General features: G+C 50.1%; 1 long non-coding RNA gene across 1 annotated transcript in view; it reads right to left on the bottom strand.

Annotated features, from left to right (window-relative positions):
- Positions 1–12,620: 12,620 nt before the first annotated feature.
- Positions 12,621–19,479, bottom strand: part of LOC113607087 (uncharacterized) — a 32,567-nt gene continuing 25,708 nt past the window's right edge. Inside the window, exon 5 of the long non-coding RNA XR_003427802.1 lies at positions 12,621–18,503. This is a non-coding gene — a long non-coding RNA (uncharacterized LOC113607087). The remainder of the gene's footprint in view (positions 18,504–19,479) is intronic.

The following is a 19,479-nucleotide window of genomic DNA, read 5'->3' as shown; positions in this document are numbered from 1 at the left end:
GAGTTGACTCCCCCCAACCCCCAACACTCACTCACACACTCTCTCTCCCTCCCTCTCTCTCTCTCTCTCTCTACTGGGTCCCCTCTTCATTGTATCCACCCACATTCATTATGCACTGAACATCTCTTTATTCACTTTATTCATCTCTCTTTCCTAGTAGACCCTGAGGATGTAGACTGAACTTTTTCACTTCAATCCTCAGCAGCGCAAAGTGGATACTAAGAAAATGTTTGTGGAAGTAAAACCTTTGTTCTCCCAAAAGAACTCTATCCTAAGCTCAAAGTGCCACACACACACACACACACACACACACACACACACACAAGACCCTATAGGAGAATAGATCCAATGGAAAAAAAATTATAAAGTGTTTTAAAAAGCATTTCACATGTTATTTCAGTGTTTGCCACAAACCTGTGAGAAAGATGTTATGGCCCCATGACACTGATGAGGAAACAAAGGCTTGCACTAGTTAAGGACTTCCTCAGGGTTACACAGCTAGAAAGTGGTAAGCCCAGGACTAGAGTTTGGGTCTCCTTATCCCAGGGCACTTTCCCTGTATCCCACTACCCCCACCCACCCAGGATTAATACCAACAAGTAACAACCATTGAAGGGCACTAGCAAGCCCCTTTGCTCATGCTATTTGGTTCCTCTGAGCTCTCCCCTGCCCCTCCTCACAGATGGTCCCCAGATAGCTCTAGCTCTCACTGACCTCCCTCTCTTTTGACATCTACTACATCTATTCCACCCAACTGAGTACCTAATTGTATGTTTTATCTTGATTCTCCTGTGCGTGTGTCTGGTTGCCCCAAAAGATTCTTGAGGGCCCAAACCATGTCTCCTATGCCTCTATATTCCCCACAGCACTCAAGGGCTAGGTTCATAGTAGGGATTCAGTAAATACTCACTTGATGGATTGATGGTGTCTGCAGCTGGGCACTGGGCAAGGTCTGGGGAGGCACAGGTGAAAAAGGGGGAGAAACCCTGAAAGAAGATAACATAACAACCTCTATGGGTGCCTAACATAGAAGTTTACAAAGCATTTTCATACACACTATCTCTTGATCGTGCTTTGAGCCAATCAACAAAACTTCCCCAATTGCCTATTAACTGCTATGCCAAGACCAAGCTGGGTTAGGGACTGAATCATCACAACCCTATGAGATAGGTATTGCCCCCACTTAAAGGAAAAGAAAACTGAAGCCCAGAGAGGCTGAGCTCTGGTGTGAAAGATCTCAGAGCCTAGGATAGTACCTGACCCGTGGAAGTAGGGTTTAATCTCCTCTCCCCTCCCCAGGGTCCTGCTATAAGACGAGCCACAAGACAAGAAGGCCATTTCTCAAACAGGATTGCTTGTTGAAAGGAAGGGTCCACCCAGTTATGTGGGTCAGTTTCCCGTTACATACATGACACAAACCGCATGGGCTTGTGATGATCCCTTTGGCACGATGCCCAGTTCATAGCAGGTCCAGAAAACAATGTTTGTAGGGGTGAGTGATGGCTGTGTTGCAAGAGGTCTGTTAATTGTGGCACACAACCAAGTGTATTCGGCATGTCCTGTGGAGCAGCCATGTAGAGCACTCCCCTGGGTGGAGCTGTGACTCATTCCCCCAGGTTGGGATGCGGAGCCCGAGCTCTGGGCAGCCACGAGTTCTGGGTGGACCGCTGGAGTGAGCGAGGGGGAGAGGAGAGAGGCCGGTGGCCCATTGCTGGAATGGAGTGGCTCCCTCTACTGGCGAACTCGGGGAATCACCGTGTGTTGGCGCGTATCTGTGTGTCACTGTGTCACGAGGAGTGTCACAGGTGTGTCAGCGAGTGTCGAGTGTCGGTGGAAGTTCGGGCATGGGTATAGCCTGTTCGTGGTGCAGTGTGGGTGTGCCAGCGTTACGTGGGCCTGTTTCTGGAACCACAGAGTGTACACACACAACCACATTTTGTAATACAGTTTACTTTTGGGGTGGGGGTAGGGGGTCGGAGGAGCTAGGGCTGCAGATTATCTGAGATTACTACCTGGGGTGACTAGGACGAAAGGATCTTCCGGCTGGTACTCATCACCGACCTCGTGCAGGTGGGATTCAGGACTAGAGAACAGTTCCTGGGAAGGGACTCTATCCCCAAAAGCAAACAAGGACCCAAGAAAGGGTTAACGTTGAGCCTCACAGTGACTTCAATCATTGGCTCAGGGCACTGTCAGTCAGCTTCGCGGCGGGGCTTGTGGGGCCGCCTTCGGACTGCCCAGCGACCCTCACTTGCCCCTCGACCCCCACTTCATTTCACTTCTGGGCTGCTGCCACGCCCCCCATCTTGACGGAGACACCTTCCTGGGCCCTGGAAAAGGAGCGGATCTGGGCATCCTGGCTTCCCCACTCACTCCAGCTGCCTGGCTTCCTGATAGATGGTGATTATTACATAATAGACCTGCTGGACAGAACCGTGCCAGCCCTCGGAACACTTTGCCCCTCCTCGAAGCCTGCCCCAGGGCCTGGCACCAGCAGCACAGAGCCTGCCGCGCTGCTCTGCCGGCTCCCCCAGCACCAGCTCCATTCCAGGGCGGGAGACCCCGGGGCCACCCTCCCTGGTGTCCCTGGGGCCACTTTCTGGGATGGGGCGGGCGCCAGGCTGGGAGTACGGCCGGCGCCCCGCAGGTCTCGGGGTTGGCCTGCGGAGTATGGTTTTACCAGCGCCTCTCCAGAACTGTGGGACCCAGCTGGCCCCTTCCAACCTGAACTTGGAACTTGGGAGCCAGTAGAGGTGGGGATAGGGGGCGCAGGGGCCAGGGTCGGACAGCGAAAGGAGTTTGGAAAAGATGCGGGGGCAGGAAAAGGGAGGCTGGGAGAGGGGGCCGACAGGGGCAGTGGGGGAGGGACTCTTATCCTGACAGGGCTCCCGCCTTCCCCGACTGGAGGGTTTGGAAAAACTGAGCAGGCAGCCAAGGCTTGGCTGGAAATCCTGCAGCCCACCCTCCTGGGGACACAAAGCTGGAGGGCGGGGGCAGGGCGGGGGGAGAGAGCACGACCCCGGGGAGGGCAGGGCCTCTTTTGGGGCTGGGGGCCCTGGGGCCAGGTCCCTGGGGAGGGGGTTCCTGGCGCTGTCTCCCCGCAGTCTGCTTCCCCCTTCTCCTTCTCTACCCCCTCCTTTTCCCCCTCCTCCCCCTCCCCGGCTCCAGTCTTGCAGATTGCGGGCAGACTTAACTCCTTGCGCGCCAGCCCGGTGGACTCCTAGGTGGTGACGCTATGAGGGAGGGAAGAAGGGAGGGACTCCCGACCTTACTCCCACCCACAGTTTAACACCTTGTGGCCCAGAACGCAGTCTCGGAACTTGGGCTTGTCAGAGCCCTAGAAGGCTGCTAACCCGGCACCTGAGAGCTGCGTAATCCAGTCCGCTCTCCTGCCACATCTTAACTGTCTACCCTCCCCTGTCACCCCAACCCTCTGTGCCTCTTCCTCCACCCTTTGGCCACCCTCCCGCTACCACCCCCACTAGTTGCTGCAAAGAGCCCTGACAGATAGAAGGATGCAGGGAACCCGGAAACCTGGGTTCTGTGGCTGCTTCTGCATTCTCCTCCGCATCCCGCCTGGGAGGCCCGGGCAGGTGACCGCAGCCCGGGCCTCTTTGGCCTCCAGGGGGCTCCTTCACACATCTGTGGGGGTAGCTACCCAACCAAGGCAGAGAATGCTAGCCTCCCCCAGCTCCAGCTAGGACAAGGGCCCGAGTAGCCGGAAACCCTGACTTCACTTCCACCCTAGCCCCTCTCCTAGGCAGCACTTCCTCCACCATCAGATTTGCCCCCCGTTCGGCCGTGAAAGACTATGCCTGAGGGCAGTACCTCAGTCTAGGCAGGAAGGGGTTAATGGAGCTCCCAGGCTCCCTGTGAGAGCCAGGTGAGGCACCGCCCATCTTGGCCTTCAGGTGTACGGGTGGGGAAGTGGAGGGACGCCGACCACAGGACTGCTCTTTTGCCCCCTGGTGGTTAGATCTGGCTTAGCAGTCTCTGGCAAAAGCTAGGCTCAGGTGGGGATTGGTGAAAGAAAAACTTTGGAGGCAGCTAGAGTACTCCTGCAGGAATAGCACCTTTGGAGAGAAAGAGAATCCTATGGGGAGGCTGGTGGAGCTCCCACAATCCCTGCCATGCCATCCCCACTTATCAGGCTGCCACAGTCACTTCCAGATCTTTGTCCTAGGGACCCTACTTGTGGGTCCCAGGTGCCCAGACACCTGGAGGAGGAATAGAAGATATAGGCTCTATCCTGCCAGGGTCTCAACCGAATGAAGGGGAGCGATAGAAGGAAGCTGCCCTCACCTTCTTTCCTCTCTGTGTCCAGCCTTCCCAGAACTCCCATTCCCTCCAGACCCCAGCAGCAAATGCAAACCTCTAGCCAGGCTTCAACGCTCCTACCAGCTACCCGGTCCCCCATCAGTTTCCCTCTCCTCTAGCCAAGCTGCCTTCTGAGTTTCTCCCCCATAAAGAGGGCCTCTTGAGGGATTCTAGGTGCTCACAACCATTTCCTCCTATCCCAGGCAGGGCTGAGACCCTTCCTCCCCTCTACCCAGAAGCCTTCCCAGGTTAGCAAAGGCCATGACCTTCAAGGGTTCCTTTCTCTTTTTTCCCAGTTGCCTCACTTCCTTCCCGCTCCCCATTTCCAATTATCTTCTATCTAAGGCTTCCTTTCGCATAAGCAGCTCACCCAAGCAAGAACAATCCTGTCCTTGGATTCCTTGACTCCTCCAAGAATCATTGTCTGACCAACCTCACCCACTTATTCACTAAAAATATATCTATTGAGGACCTACTATGTACCAGGCACTGGACTAGACAATAGGTATATGTTGGTGAATGAGACAGACGTAGTTCTTGACTTCACAGAGGTCACTTGACCTCACTCTAGTTGGGGATAGACACATGAACAGGCGAATTCAATTCAGTGTCACGAAGGCTTGCACAGCACTTTGGAGAGACATCTATCTGGGACTTGGGAGTCTGGGAAAGTTTCCTGCAGTCAGCACCATCTGAGCTGAGACATTCCAGCCTAAGGTGTGGTTCTGTCCAGGCAGACAGTACATCTAACTGGAGGTCTAAGTATAGAACAGGATTCCAGCAAGGGGTCTCACCAGATGTTACAAGAGATCGCTAAGTCTGCATTCCCAAACAACCCATATCTAATAAGTTCTCCAAGTCTCCAAAGAAATGAGACTGGGGACTTCCCTGGTGGTCCAGTGGGTAAGACTCTGCGCTCCCAATGCAGGGGGCCTGGGTTCAATCCCTGATCAGGGAACTAGATCCCACATGCGTGCCACAACTAAGAAGTCCGCATGCCGCAACGAACATCCTGTATGCCGCAGCTAAGACCCAGCACAGCCAAAATAAATAAATAAGTAAAAATGTTGTTTAAAAAGAAAAAGAAAAAAAGAAAGGAGACTGGCCAAGAGTATGTGACCTTGGCCTAGTCAGCCTCATCTCTGGGCCTTAGTTTCTTTAAAGAACAAGGGGGTTGGATGAGTTTATCTCCAGGCTCTTTTTTATCAAGAGGATAGCAATTAAATAGAAGGCTTGGTTTGTTGAGAGAAAAACAATCACATGGCTCTGCTTGGCTTGGGGATGGAAGGCAGAGTTCATAAGCCCCTGAGAGGCTGTCAGAGGCAGGGCCCGGAGAAGGCCACACAAGTCACCTCCTACTCCTCACTGCCTGGGTTGCCTGCCAGTTCTGAGTCCTGGGAACATTTAATTCTTGCCGTCAACTGAAGGCAAAAGCCTTTCTGAGATTTTGCTGGGAGGGGTGAGCATTGGGGAACAGCACCCCCAGAATATATTAATGCAACTTCATTAACTTGCTCTTGTATGTAGCACTATAAAGCTTTTATTTTGAAGAGACGGAATGTTCAGAGGTAAGGAAACTGAGGCACAGAGTGGTGAAAGGACTGGCCTAAAATCACATGGCTGGTGAGTGATGGCTGGAAGAGGTGCCAGGTCTCCTAATTCCCAGTCCAGACACTTTCCACGACACCACTGCAGCACTCACTTCCAAATTTCCATTGGACTTCTTCCTGCGTCTGGCTCATTTCCCTGGGAGGCCATAAGATCTGGGAAGGCAGGCTTGGCCTTCTTATCTGGACGTCCCCCAGAGCCTGGTGCAGGGCTCTGAACAGAGGGAGGGGTTCTCAGAACCCCCAGTCTCCCAGCCCCCCTTTCCTCTCCTTCCATGACCTTATTTACATGCACGTAGGTCTCTGGCTCAACCTAAAAAGGCATCCCTGGATTGTGGACAGAGCCTTGGGCCAGGCATATTCCCAGTCCCAACCAGGCCTAAAACCTGCTCTGTGACTTTGAGCAAGCTGATTAACTTCCCCGGGCTTCATTTTCTCCATCTGTCAAGACCCGTAACCGATTCTAACTCCTGGGGCATTTGTAACTTGAAATCCCAGATTAGGAAGTGTTTTTAAAAGCTCTAACTCTGAAGTAAGGGAGTAAGCTTAACGTTTCTGCCTTTTTGCAGGATTCCACAGCCTCAGGACCATGTCTGCTCTATCTGCAAGGACTGGGTACTGCTTGGGGTTCCTTCACCCTGATACCATGCTGGGTCCTATGAAAGTTACAGGATGTATAACCTGAATATATTCTGGGGTCCCACAGCCCAAATATCAAAAGTAATTTCGAAAAGGAATCCTAATTTTTACTTGTATCTCTTGAAAGTGATCCAATTCTTAACCTACAGCACATCTTATTCAAATTCCCTTTCCTCTTCTATTCTGCTGCACCTTGCAACAGTTAAATCGCTCTCTGCGAACGCTAAATCAGCCCCTCTCTCTGCCTCTCTCTGTTCTCTGTAGTCAAGAAAGCTTTTCTGTCTCTCTTGGCCCACCATCTTCTCCTTATTACAAAGATTAGCTTAGCCTCTTATGTTTCATTATTTTCTTTTTTCCTTCACCCATTACCCAGATTCTCCCTAACACAAAAATAACGTTACCTGTCTCCTGCCTCTAGGTCTTATCTCTCACCTCTTGTTCTCCCAGTTTCATGTTACGAAAGCCCTGGAACTGAGCAGGCCACGACAAGATTTCCAACAACAGGTGAGGGATAAAATTATCTTGGGGCTGAGGGGAGGCAAGGCAGAGGGAGGCTGCGAACAGTCAGTGGTTAGTAAGTTTTTAATCCTGTAACAGATAATAAAGGCACCTGCCCTCAAGGAGCTTATAAAATGGGGACAATTAAAGAACAGTAAAAGATGCTAAATCATTAAAAGATGTGGAGCCGATGCACCCAGTGCAGGTTGCATCCTCAGGCAGACCTGGAAGAGAAACAGGAAACTAACCTCAGGTACAGGGGAGCGCAGAGGCCCCAGTGAGGGGCGCAGATGGAGCAGAAACAGGAGAAGTCATAGATCTTGGCGGGAAGGGGTCTCAAAGACCAACTACCTAGTTCCAATTCTTTCTGATGCTCAACTCTCTGATAACATCCCTGGCAAGCAGTGTTTCAACATCTTTACAAACACCTCCAGTAATGGGGAGCTTCCTACCTCCCAAGGCAGCTCACTCCATTTACGAACATCTGTTTTTCCTTCCTTGGAGCTGAATTTTATCTCCTTGTGGTCTCTACTCATTAGTCCATAAACTACCTCCTGGCCCTTCACATATCTGAGCTTTGATGACTCCAGACTCTTCTCCTCTTCTCTAGCCTAAACATTCCCCGTTCACTAAAGTTATGCCTACGAAGACAAGTGGCCAACTTAGAGTAAAGCAGGACTATCAATCCTCTCCTTTATTCCAAAAACTATATCTCTAGTAATATGGCTTAAAATTGGACGCACTTTTGGCAACCATGTTATGCTGATGACTCAGACTGAACTTACTAATACCCCAATTCTATTTTACCTGAACTGCTTCTAAGACATGTCTAGTCTGTGTGTGTTGCTGAGATCTTACACAGATCTCTAACCATTTCATCTTCTTAGGTTTTCCTACCATTCTATATACATGGAGCTGAGTTTTGGATCCTTACCCTGTCTCTCAAAGTGTTTACTAACCCTCCAGGCTTATATCTGTGAAATGTGATACTATATTTTCATATACACTATTAATAGAAATATTTAAGAGGACAGAGATGAGGGCAAACCCTAAAGCACACGAATGTTCCTGGTTGATACCAATCTATGGCATATTGAGAAGTAGCAAGATACATGGTGTTGTAGGTGGAATGGGTCAGATCATAATGAACCTCAAAAGCCTAGTGGAAGAATAAGAAAGTCAGAAGGCTCAGAACCAGAATGTTTTTGACTAGAAGAGTCACATGGAAGCAGACTAGTATAGCAACAAAATAAAACAAAGCACTGACTGTGGAACTCCACAGATCTGGACTTGAGTCCTAGCTCTATTGCTTACTAGCTGTAGAACTTGGACAACTTACTTTAACCACTCTGAGCATCAATTCCTTCTCCTGTAAAATGGGGTAATACCTACTTCATAGATGACTGTGAAACTTAAATGAGATGACATATATGAAGAGCCTAATACATAATGGGTGCTCGATAAATCAAGTAGAAAAAGAGGGTGAGAAGAAAATCATGTTTCAGATGGGTTTGTTTTCTTAGAGGAGACTACCTTTCTAGGAGGCCCAGGTGAGGATGGGACTATAGTGTGAGCCTCGAATGACTTGCTGGGCACTCAGTCTCAGGTGGTATAGATGAAAGGGCAAAGGGATAAAAGCATATTCTCCTCTTCAGAAGAAGAGTTGATACCCCTTGGACTCTAGCTACATATGGAGAATGACAGAGAGAGAGGAGTCGCAGGCGGCACTGAGGTTTTTACCCTGGGTAGTGACGGGGAAGTACTGTAAAGAGGGCTGATGCTTTGCGGAAGATGGGTTCATGTTTAGAGTTGTTGAAGTAGGCAGGATGGTAGGCATCCCCATGGTTATGACCAGTGAGGAGGTAGAGAGACTTGACTGGAATTTGGAGAGAGAGAAGTCAGAGCAAATGTATGTGTTTGCCAGTGGGAGCTGTAGGCATGCAGCAAGTTCTCTGAGGGTGAGTTGGGAAGTGAACCAAGGACAGTGCCATGCAGGACCCCCCAGAGCCATGCTGATCCTTCTTCTTCTTTTTTTTAAAAAAAAATTATTTATTTTATTTATTTATTTTGGCTGTGTTAGGTCTTCGTTGCTGCGCACTGGCTTTCTCTAGTTGCAGTGAGCAGGGGCTACTCTTCGTTGAGGTGAGCAGGCTTCTCGTTGTGGTGGCTTCTCTTGTTGTGGAACATGGGCTCTAGGCATGCGGGCTTCAGTAGTTGTGGCACGTGGGCTCAGTAGTTGTGGCTCACGGGATCTAGAGCGCAGGCTCAGTAGTTGTGGCGCAGGGGCTTAGTTGCTCCGCGGCATGTGGGATCTTCCCGGACCAGGGCTTGAACCCATGTCCCCTGCATTGGCAGGCAGATTCTTAACCACTGCGCCACCAGGGAAGCCTAGTCATGCTGATTCTGACTTGGGACTAGAGAAGAAACTGCCCAATCCTGCTTTCCCTCTCCGCTCCCCACTCCCTGCTTCCTGATCAGAGTTGAATAGATAGACCAGACCTTAAATCCACTCTCGCATCACTGACCTCTGTGCAGAGCCCACTGAGACCCAAACTGTGTCCCTCCATGACTCTCCACTTTTCTGCCCTGACGTGAGAAGGAACTCAAGCTCTTGTCCAGCCAATAGACTCTAGCTTGTTGCTATGATCTTGGACTTCAGAAAGGAGAGATGAGGGGGGAAGGTGTAGAAAGAGAGCTTTGAACAGAAGCAGGCAGGGACAAAGGGAGGGCAAGAGAGAAACAGAGAAGTTGAGTAGGAAAGGTGAGCACCATGGGTATGGAGAAAGGCTGACCGATAGAGGAGAAAAAGAGAGACGGACAGGGAAGAAAAAAAGATTTGCCGAGAAACTGATGAAGTGCAACTGAGAAAACTGTTGCCATGGCGACGGGTCCAGAGGAGGGAGTAGGAATATAAATCGGATTATGAGTTGGGGGAGCGGGGAGGGGTGTTGCTCAAGACCCAGAGGCAGTGCCCCCACCCCAGGTCCTCCCCACCAGACCTCCTTCACCCACAAGGAATGCCTTTCCCAGGGGTGTCCCAAGGCCAATCCAAGGAGTGCAGTGAGGACAGAAGCACTGGAGGGCCTAGGGCTCTGGCACTCCCTCTCCTCCCCTCACCCTGGGTGAAGCAGAGCTGTACTCCCACCCCAGTGTGCCTCCTTGACTCTGGGAGAGCTCTCTCCATCGACCCTAATTTCTTTCATTCTACCTCTTCATCAGAGCCCCGAAGTGAAGACAGGGGAGGGAACTTGTTTTAAACACCTACTATGTGCCAAACACTGTGTTGGGCATCTCAGGACTTGTTTCATTTCGTCCTCAGCACGGCCGTCAGAGGTAGGTTTATTGCCTCCATGGACAGGCAGGAAACTGAGATCAAGGTCCCAAGCTGGTGAGCAACAGCCAGAGTGGGGTGCAGCCAGGCCCATCTGCTCCAAAGCTGTTTCCTCTCCTCCTAGCCCTCTGCCTACCTGGCAGAGCCTGTGTCCCATTCCCCGGCTTTTTCCTGTGCCCTCGGAACAGGTCGGGGCAGGCTGGGGGCTTCGGGGGATGGACGAGTTTGAGGCTCTCATTCTATTCTGAGAGATACAGAGAGTTGGGGAGACTTGAGGCAAATACGCCACAGCGGCCAGACTCTGGGCTGAGTGGGAGGCGAAGGGGTGCTCTGAGCTCAGGGCTGGGGGAGTGGGGAGGAAGGGCGGAGGTGGAGAGGACCGTGGGAGTGTGGGAAGCTCAGAGGCCAGGCCATTTCCGGGCGATGCTGCGAGACACAGCGCGGCCACGTGGGGAGCTGGGGAACCCGCAGCTCTCGGTTTGCAAGTCTCTGAGCTAGTGAGCCAGAGGGACTGGGGGTTGGTATTTGACTGCAGGTCTCTTCTCTGCAAGAAAAGTGGCTGGAGGGGGGAAGAGGAGGGCGTGGCTTCCCTCCCCCTCCCTAAGGCTTCTATACAAATAACAGTTTTGCAAAGCGCACCATATCTGATGCATCATTAAACAGGACCTGGGGAGGTGGGAGAAGGCAGAGGTTGGGGTTATGGCCTGGGCATTTATGCCAAGACCACCCCTCCCCGCCACGAGGGTGCAATGAGATTCGAGAGGATGCTGGTGCCCTTCCAGCATACCTTGCTGTTCCTCCTAGTGGCTACCTGGTTACTTTGAAACAGCTCCCCGTTCTCTCTGGGGACTGGCTTGAGCCACTCCCTAACCAGGAAGTCCATGTGTGTGTAAGAGATGGCTGGCCCCAAGAGGGGCAAAACGTCCCTTGTCACCAAGCTGGAGATCCCAGGTCCCTGCCCCACACCCCTGTAGAGAGGGATTGGAGGATAGAGCTCCTTCCTCCTCAGGCCTGAAGGGAAGGCTGATCCAGATACCGCTTCAGTTCACACCATCTCCTCCACGTGCCACCAACATCCAGGACACCCCTCCTGACCCTCCTTCCCTGTTCCCATCATAGGTTCCGGACCCAAGAGGGTCTAAGGAACTGCCCCGGGGGTGAGAAGAAGAGCATCTTCCTTGTCCTCCGCCTTCACACCTGCCCTCCCCAGGCTGTCCGGTCTCCCACCCCTTCACCGAATCCCAGGCCCAACTACACCCGGACCTGCAGGCCTTCAACACCCTCTTGCCAGCCCCGTCCCGCTCAGTCAACTGTTCCCCTAGTCTGAAGCAATCTCCATGACTCCTACTTGCCACATCCAAGGAGTACACATCATGGCTCTTTATTCCCTGAGCACCAGTTTGCTACGGAACAAACTGAAAGTATTCTTCTTTGGGTACCTGGGACACCACTCCCTCCTGGCGTTTTTTTTTTCTTTTAGGGAAGATTCTCATTCTCCTTTGCAGGCTCCTCTTTTCCTCTGCCCATAGTGTTGCTGTTCCCCAGGCTCTGTTCTTGACCTTGTCTTCTTACTTGGCTTGTACTTCTCTCCAAGGCTGCAGCTGTCACACCTAGCTGACAACCTCCCTGAGCTCCAGATCAGGCATCCGACCACCTTCCATACACCTCCACCTGGGTGTCCTCCAGGCACCTCAACTCAGCAAGTTCAGTGATCTCCATCCCCTTCCCACAAATCTGCTCCTCCCACCCCCACTCATGCCCAGCTAGTGACAGTGCCATCGTCCACCCAGCTGCCCCAGTCAGGACGCACCCTTAACTCTGCTCTCCACCCCCCTCCACAGCCCTCCCAGCCAAACCATCACCCCCAAATCTCCTCTTCTGTCATCTTTTGCCGGAATCTTATCTCAACAGCATGTCAGAGACATCCAAAATACCTCCCAGCTGTTCACCCAGCACAATCTCTGCATTGCAGCAAAAACCATCTTTATAAGATACAAATTTGATCACGACACTCTCCAGTTTAAAACCCTTCAAGGGCTTCCTTTTAGCCTTAGGATAAAAATTAAAGTGCTTAAAGGGGCTTACAAGACTTTTCATCTGGTCCCAGCTACTCCTCCAGTGACTCCCTCAAAATCCACTCTAACCTTCCGATGGGCCCATTCTCTAATCTTGGTCCCTTACAGCCTAGAACAATTTCCCCTCTCCACCCCCACCCCCACCCCCACCCCCCTGCCTTCATGCTGCTAACTCCTACTCAAACTTCAGGTCTTCACTTATTCACCACTTCCTCCAGGAAGCCCTTAGGGACTACCCAAGCCCATGTAGGTTGCCACTTCTGTGAGGAGCCTCTTTGGCGAGTCTGATCTTAGTTTCCTCATTAATAAAATGAGGACAATAATAACAGTACTCACATCACAGAGGTTGTCATGAGGATCAAGCAAGAAAATATACATAAAGGATTTAGCACAGCATCTGGCATGTTGTAAGCACTCAGTAAATAACAGCTGTTATTATTACATCTTCTACTAAAATCCTGATGCAATGAGTAGTGGCCTCTTCACTATCTCCCACTGGACCATAATTTCAGGGAGAACAACGTCTCGTTCACATCAATGTCCAGCACTTGGCACAGTGACTGATGCAAAGGCATTTAATAAACATTTATTGAATAAATTAATTCGGGCCATCATTATTTCTTGTACGGATTAGCTCTCCTTCAGCCTAAGGAGAGGCTTAATTACCCCGCAGTCAAGCCTCCACCTACTCTTTCAGTAATTTTTCTACAACTAGATTGAATTATGCGACTTCCCTACTCAAACCCTGTCGGAGATTCCTCCTGTCTGTGGAAATCACAGGGCGATTGCTCCTTCACTTCTGTACCCCACCCCTTCCACAGCAAACCCTCCTGCCCAGGGTCCTGGCTGTGCTGAACCCCTTGCTGCTTCCATACCCTCCAGCCTCTATGCCCTCAGCCTCAAATATCCTTCCAACACCGTGTCCCAGATGACACAGCTGGGGATCCGAGGGCAAAGCTGGCCTCGAAGATGTATATTGTTTGGCTCACAAAGTGCATTTTCCTAATATATATTTAGTTTAAAATTTGAAAATAAGATCATTTTACCAAAAAATTCAGATTTTTGGCTTCTCGTGAAAAAGCGAGGAGGCGTGGCCATACTAGGTCCCCACCTTCCACAAGGCAACTCTTCCAGAGCTGCATGGGGTGGCCCGGTAGATGGAACTCGTGCTGCTACAGTCTTTCTAGTTGGCCCAGTCTCACTCACCTTGTTTTACTACTTTTGTTATCTGCCTGGACCCTGGAGACACTGGGATCTTCAGCTCCTGCCGGCCTCACAACTTTTTTTTTTTTTTTGGCTACACTGTGAGGCTTGTGGGATCTTAGTTCCCCGACCAGGGAATGAACCCAGGCCCTCCGCAGTGAAAGTGCCAAGTCCTAACCACTGGAGCGCCAGGGAATTCCCAGCAACATTTTGATCCCATCCAGCTGCAGTGAGGATCTTGGCTTTGTCTCCTTAGCAGCCACCTAGATGGCCCCCACTCCTGCTCCTCTACCTCTCCCACACCTTTGCTCTACCTTGGCCTCATTGAACACCCGCTCGCTCAGTCCTCTTTCCTGTCACATCTATCACTCCTTCTCAAAACTAGCCTAGATCTTATTCTCCATCCCTTGAATCTTGTCAATACCCTCAACTTTCCCTACCTTGGAAACCCTGAGTCAGTACAATGTGACAGTTTTATCATTTCTATGCTCTAGCTGTTGAGTAATTTGAACAGTTCCCAAAATGTCAAGGTCAGTAGGATGGTTAATTTTATGTGTCAACCTGACTGGGCCATGTTGTCCAGATATCTGGTCAAACTTTATTCTGGATGTTTCTGTGAAGGTGTTTTTTGGATGAGATTAACATTTAAATCAGCAGATTTTGAGTAAAGCAGATTACCCCATAATATGGGTGGGTCTCATCCAATCAGTTGAAGGCCCTAATGGAACAAAGATGACCTCCACCTTCTCCCCATGAGAAGGAAGGAATTCAGCCAACAGACTGCCTTTGGACTCAAAAACTGCAACTCTTTTCCTGAGTCTCCAGCCTGCCGGCCTCCCCCATCAGATTTTGGATTTGCCAAGCCTCCACAATTGCATGAGCCAATTCCTTAAAATAAATCTGTCTATATATACATATCCTGTTGGTGCTGTTTCTCTGGAGAACCCTAACTAATACAGTCCGTGCCCCTGAAGACCAGTAGTCCTCACGCTGAGCTGGGCTGTCACATCCAAACACAGCCTTCCTCAGGGCTGTTTGTAGCTGTGTCTTCCTCTCCCACAACAGCTAGGCCCTAAACCCTTCTCCCCACCGAGTATCCTACTTCCCAGGGAAAGCAGAGACATTCAGGAGGGAGCTCCCTTAACTTACTTCTCTCATCCCCCAACCTTTCCCAACACAATCCCCCCCCACGCAAAGTATAAGATTTCTCTGCACCATTGCCCCCATTCTTCTCTATCTCGAAAGTGTCATTCCTACGGCCAAAGGCTAATGCCTCCACCTCTGATCTGAGTCCCATCTTCTCCCTCCTCCAGGAGCCTCCCCATAAATTATACCTCCCTCTCTCCTGTATCTTTAACTTTAAAAACAAAACAGGTGAGACTTTTCTGTACCCCCAATTCCCTCCAGTTATGTCTCCTTCCCTTCCCAGCCAAGCTTCTTCAAAGAGCAGTCTACACAGTTCTAACTCTCCCTCCTCCCACTTATCCCTGGGCTCTCACAGTCTGGCTTCTGCCCCCCTCACCTGCAGGAACCTGCCCTGAAGGACACACACACCCCTCAAGATGCTAGGCTCAGGGACATTTATCAGTCCTTGCCTTCAATCCTGACCTTCATACCGTTTGACACCTCCTTTGCAAAACCTTCCATCCACTTTCTACTGGTTCTCCTCCTAATGCTCATTCCTCCTTCATCAGCTTCTCGCCCTCCATCTGTCTTCTAGACACTGTGTTTCCCAGAATCCTGTCCTTGGTTGTCTTGTCCTTCCCTTCCACTACTCTCTTCAAGGACTCTTTTCTACATTTATGATTTTAACCATCGCCTGCCTTCCCTCTCTTCATCCCAGACCTCCCCGCTGTGCTGGAGCAAATGTCATTTTCATCTGACTTGCCCAAGATATTGGTATTAGTTATCTATTACTGCATAACAGCTTATCCCCAAATTTAGTGGCTTATAAAAGCAAACATTTATTCTGAGAATCAGGAATCTGGGAAAGACTTAGCCGGGTGTCTCATGAAGTTGCAGTGAAGATGCCAACCTGGGCCACTGTCATCTGAAGGACTGACTGGAGCTGCAGGCTCTGCCTCCAAGCTTGCTCATTCACTGGCTGTCGGTTGGAGGCCTCAACTCCTCTCTGGGTCTTGGCAGGAGGCCTCAATCCCTTGCCACGTGGACCTCCCCATGGAGGTGCTCCCATGCCCTCCAGGGTGAGCAATCCATGAGAGCAAGGAGGAAGATGCAATGCCTTTTAGGACCTACTCTCAGAAGTGACCTACCATCACTTCTGTCATATTCTATTGGCCACATAGACCAACGCTGACACAACGTACCAGTCTTTTACCCACTGCCAATTCATTCTCCACACTGTTTCTAGAATGATCTTTAAGCAAGTAAAACACCTCAAAGGCTTTCTGTTTTCTTCAGCCTAAAAACCAAGCTCCTTAGCATAACATACAAAGCCATTGGTGACCCAACCGGGTAGCTAGTGCTCTCACCAGGTCCATCCTTTAATACTTCTTTCTAGCCAAGATGTGTGGTTCACAGTTCCCAGGAGGTGTCAGGATAATTCACTTCTGAGCCTTTTCATGTGCTGTTCCCTCTTTTTGGAATATCCCACTTAGGAAGGCTAACTCTGAAACTCTCCAAAATTCAGCAACTTGAGAACAGGAATTGTCTTGTTATCTCTGTATCTCATCACCTAGCATAGTACCCACCATAGAGGAGTTGTTCGACAAATGTTTACTGAATGAATAAGTGTGTGAGAAGGCAGTTCCTGCATGCCTAGTACCCCTGTGGCATTTGTGGTATCCAAGGAGCAGCTTGTCCACCTCTCAATCACTCTCCCCTCTCAGACTAACTTTCCTGCCCAACCATCTCCCTGTGCTTCAATGACATGGTTGGAAAACACATTCTGAATTCTAACCCACCTCATTTCTTGCTCACTCTGTGACCTTGGGAACATTATTTATTGCCTCTGAGCCTCTAGTCTTCATCTGCACCAAGGGTTAATAAAAAGGAGAGGATAAGATAAATTACTTAAATTAATATTAATTGAACTAGATACTGTGCTAGGCACTCTTAAATAAATTAGCTTGAGCGATAGTCATAGTATCCTGGCGAGACAGACTTTATACCCTTTCTACAGAAGAGGAAACTGCAGCTCAGAGTAGTTATGTAGGTAACTCAGCCAAGGTCAGAAAACTGGAAGATTTGAGGCAAGTGGTTGTATCATAGGCAACATTAGAAAAAAATAAAGAAGCATCCAGTTGTCTTCCATCACTGAACAACTGAGATTTTCTTACTCTCACAGCTTTTTCCAGCCTAGTATCTCAAGGATAGAGGCTCTGACATTTCCCACCAGAACAACATTTGGTGAGCACTGCATCTTACCCCCAGGTCCAAGTCGCCAGGGTTTCCCCCAGTCTGCTCCTACAGATTCTGACAATGATCTCAACATTCCTTCTGCACCTTTATTTTAGAGCATATTTACACCTGTCATATCTTACTAGATAGATGGGAAAGACTGAGTCTTCCCATTTTACAGGTGAGAAAATTAAGGTTCAAAGTAACTCACCTAAAGTCATATGGTATCACTCCTCAACAGGACAGTAGTCCCCATCAGAAGTTGACATGCCCATGGAACCAAGGGGACATGTTCTAATTGACTGGGAAGCAGAAGAGTGGCATTAGGGAAGGAGAACCATTAAGTATATCAGACAGACCTGAGTTCTGATCTGAGCTCTTTTGGTTGCAAAACTACCATAGTTCAATTTAAAAAGAAAGAAGGAAGGAAGGAAGGAAGAAAGAAAGGAAGAACCACAGTTTAGAAAGAGTAGTTCTGTTTTAGGAGCTAATCTTTGTGGCAGAATAGAGAGATCAGGAGCTCCTTGAGGGCAAAATTTTATCTTACCTTCATATCCCTGGTGCTTAGCACAGTTCCAGGGACATAACTGGTATTTAATAAATGTCTGTTGTCTTGACTAGGGGATTTGGAAGGAAGGAGGCAGGGGAGGGAACTTGAGTGAGTTGAGAATCAAGAATCCAAGGGGGAGACAGCCTAGAAAGAGTGGGTCCAAGAGAGAGACTCCAGGCATTTGTGGCCCTGGTTCCCTTTCTCCAAGCCATGAGGAAATCCTCCAGAGGAAGAGGGTGCTGTGGCTTTAAATGACTTCAGCGTTGTCAATGAATCTGCTCTGCTAAAAGAGTTATCCTCTTGCTCCTGCGCTTGAGCTCCCCCTTCTCTCAGCTCCCCAAACCCTTCTCGGCTGCTATGATGGGATAATTAGATGCGAGCGCTCAGCACAGATGATGCTCCAGTTGCTTAGCAACTAATGGTTTCCATGGAGACCGCAAAGCACAGCCTCCAGAGCAGCCAGTGAGCAGCTCGGCAGGGCAGGGAGAAGACGCAACTCTCAGCTCCTCCAGAAACCTGGGGAGGGCCAGGGGTGGGGAAGAGGGGGGATTGGAGGGAGAAAGGAGGGTTTAAAGGCACAGGCCCCTCTTATCCTTTTAAAATCTGGTCAGAGCTCTGCCCTCCCCTACCCAACTCCATCCCCCTCATAATTTCAGATGGGGATGGGGGCTTAGGACCCAACACGACGCACTCTGCAATAAACCCAACCTCTTCTCCTTTCTCCTCCTGGTTTGTGACTGAAATGGGAAGGAGTCTCTTCCAAGCCCAAGTGTAAACATCCTCCCAGTTGGTGATGGGATTTGAAGAGTACTAAGAAGATCCTTCACCCCTGGAATTCCACCATTTAGTCTGTTCCCGCTCTCCAAAGTTCTCAATGTGCAAAAGATCCTCTTTCAGTTTGTAGAACGATGATAAGATCTGATCTAAAAGGGGACAAAAGCCAAGGTGCAGGAAAAACAGGATTCAGTTCTTCACCCAAAGGCAGCCTGTCCTGGGAGACTGGGGAAAAACACCTGCTCCTGATCTCCATCACAGGATCCAGAGCGTGTGTGTGGGAGGGGGGAGGCAATACAGAGCATCTGGCGACTCAAAGTGTGGGTCTCCCAGACTAGCATCAATCAACGTTACCTGGAAGCTCGTTAGAAATGCAGAATTTCAGGCTCCATCTCAGACCCACTGAATCAGAAACTGCATCTTAACAAGATCCCCGGTGATTCATATGCACATTAAATTTGGAGAAGCGCTGGTCTGAGGCCCTCCTACTCTGCTTGGGTCCGTGACTCCTATCTTTATTGTCACCGCCTGCTCACACCCCAGGCCTTGAGCCTACCTTCCCACCGTGGGGGTAAGGACACAACCCCACCGGCCCCTTACTTCCCTACCAGGACCCCGGCCCTCTTCCAGGACTGGGGAAGCTAGAGTGGCTCCTGGAGCAGAAAGACACACATAACACTCTCTGAGGAGGTCTACGACCTCTCCTGACAAAGTATTCCATGTTCCACAAGTGGTTCTGCTGCTGAGTCTCAGTTTCCACATCCACAAAAGGTAGCCAATGACATCTACCACCCAGGATGGCTGTGAGGGTAAGTGTGGAGCAACCAAAGACCCTGCCTGGGGCTCAGGGTAGGTGCCTTCTCCTCTTGTCTTCTCTCCACTCACAATTCCTCCTTCACGTCTCTCTAACGCTGATGGTGCCATCAGAGAAGTTGTGTCTCTTTTTCATTTTCTCCTACCAGGTCTCTCTTCTTTTATATTTATCTTATTTATTTATTTATTTATTATTATTATTATTTTTGCGGTACGCGGGCCTCTCACTGTTGTGGCCTCTCCCGTTGCGGAGCACAGGCTCCGGACGCGCAGGCTCAGCGGCCGTGGTTCATGGGCCCAGCTGCTCCGCGG

This window comes from Aethalodelphis obliquidens, unplaced genomic scaffold (genome assembly GCF_003676395.1).
Source record: "Aethalodelphis obliquidens isolate GAN/ISIS:26980383/991018 unplaced genomic scaffold, ASM367639v1 scaffold46, whole genome shotgun sequence".
In the NCBI taxonomy this organism is placed as follows: Eukaryota; Metazoa; Chordata; class Mammalia; order Artiodactyla; family Delphinidae; genus Aethalodelphis; species Aethalodelphis obliquidens.
The sequence above is the reverse complement of the archived record's forward strand: the minus strand, read 5'-3'. Positions and strand labels throughout refer to the sequence as shown.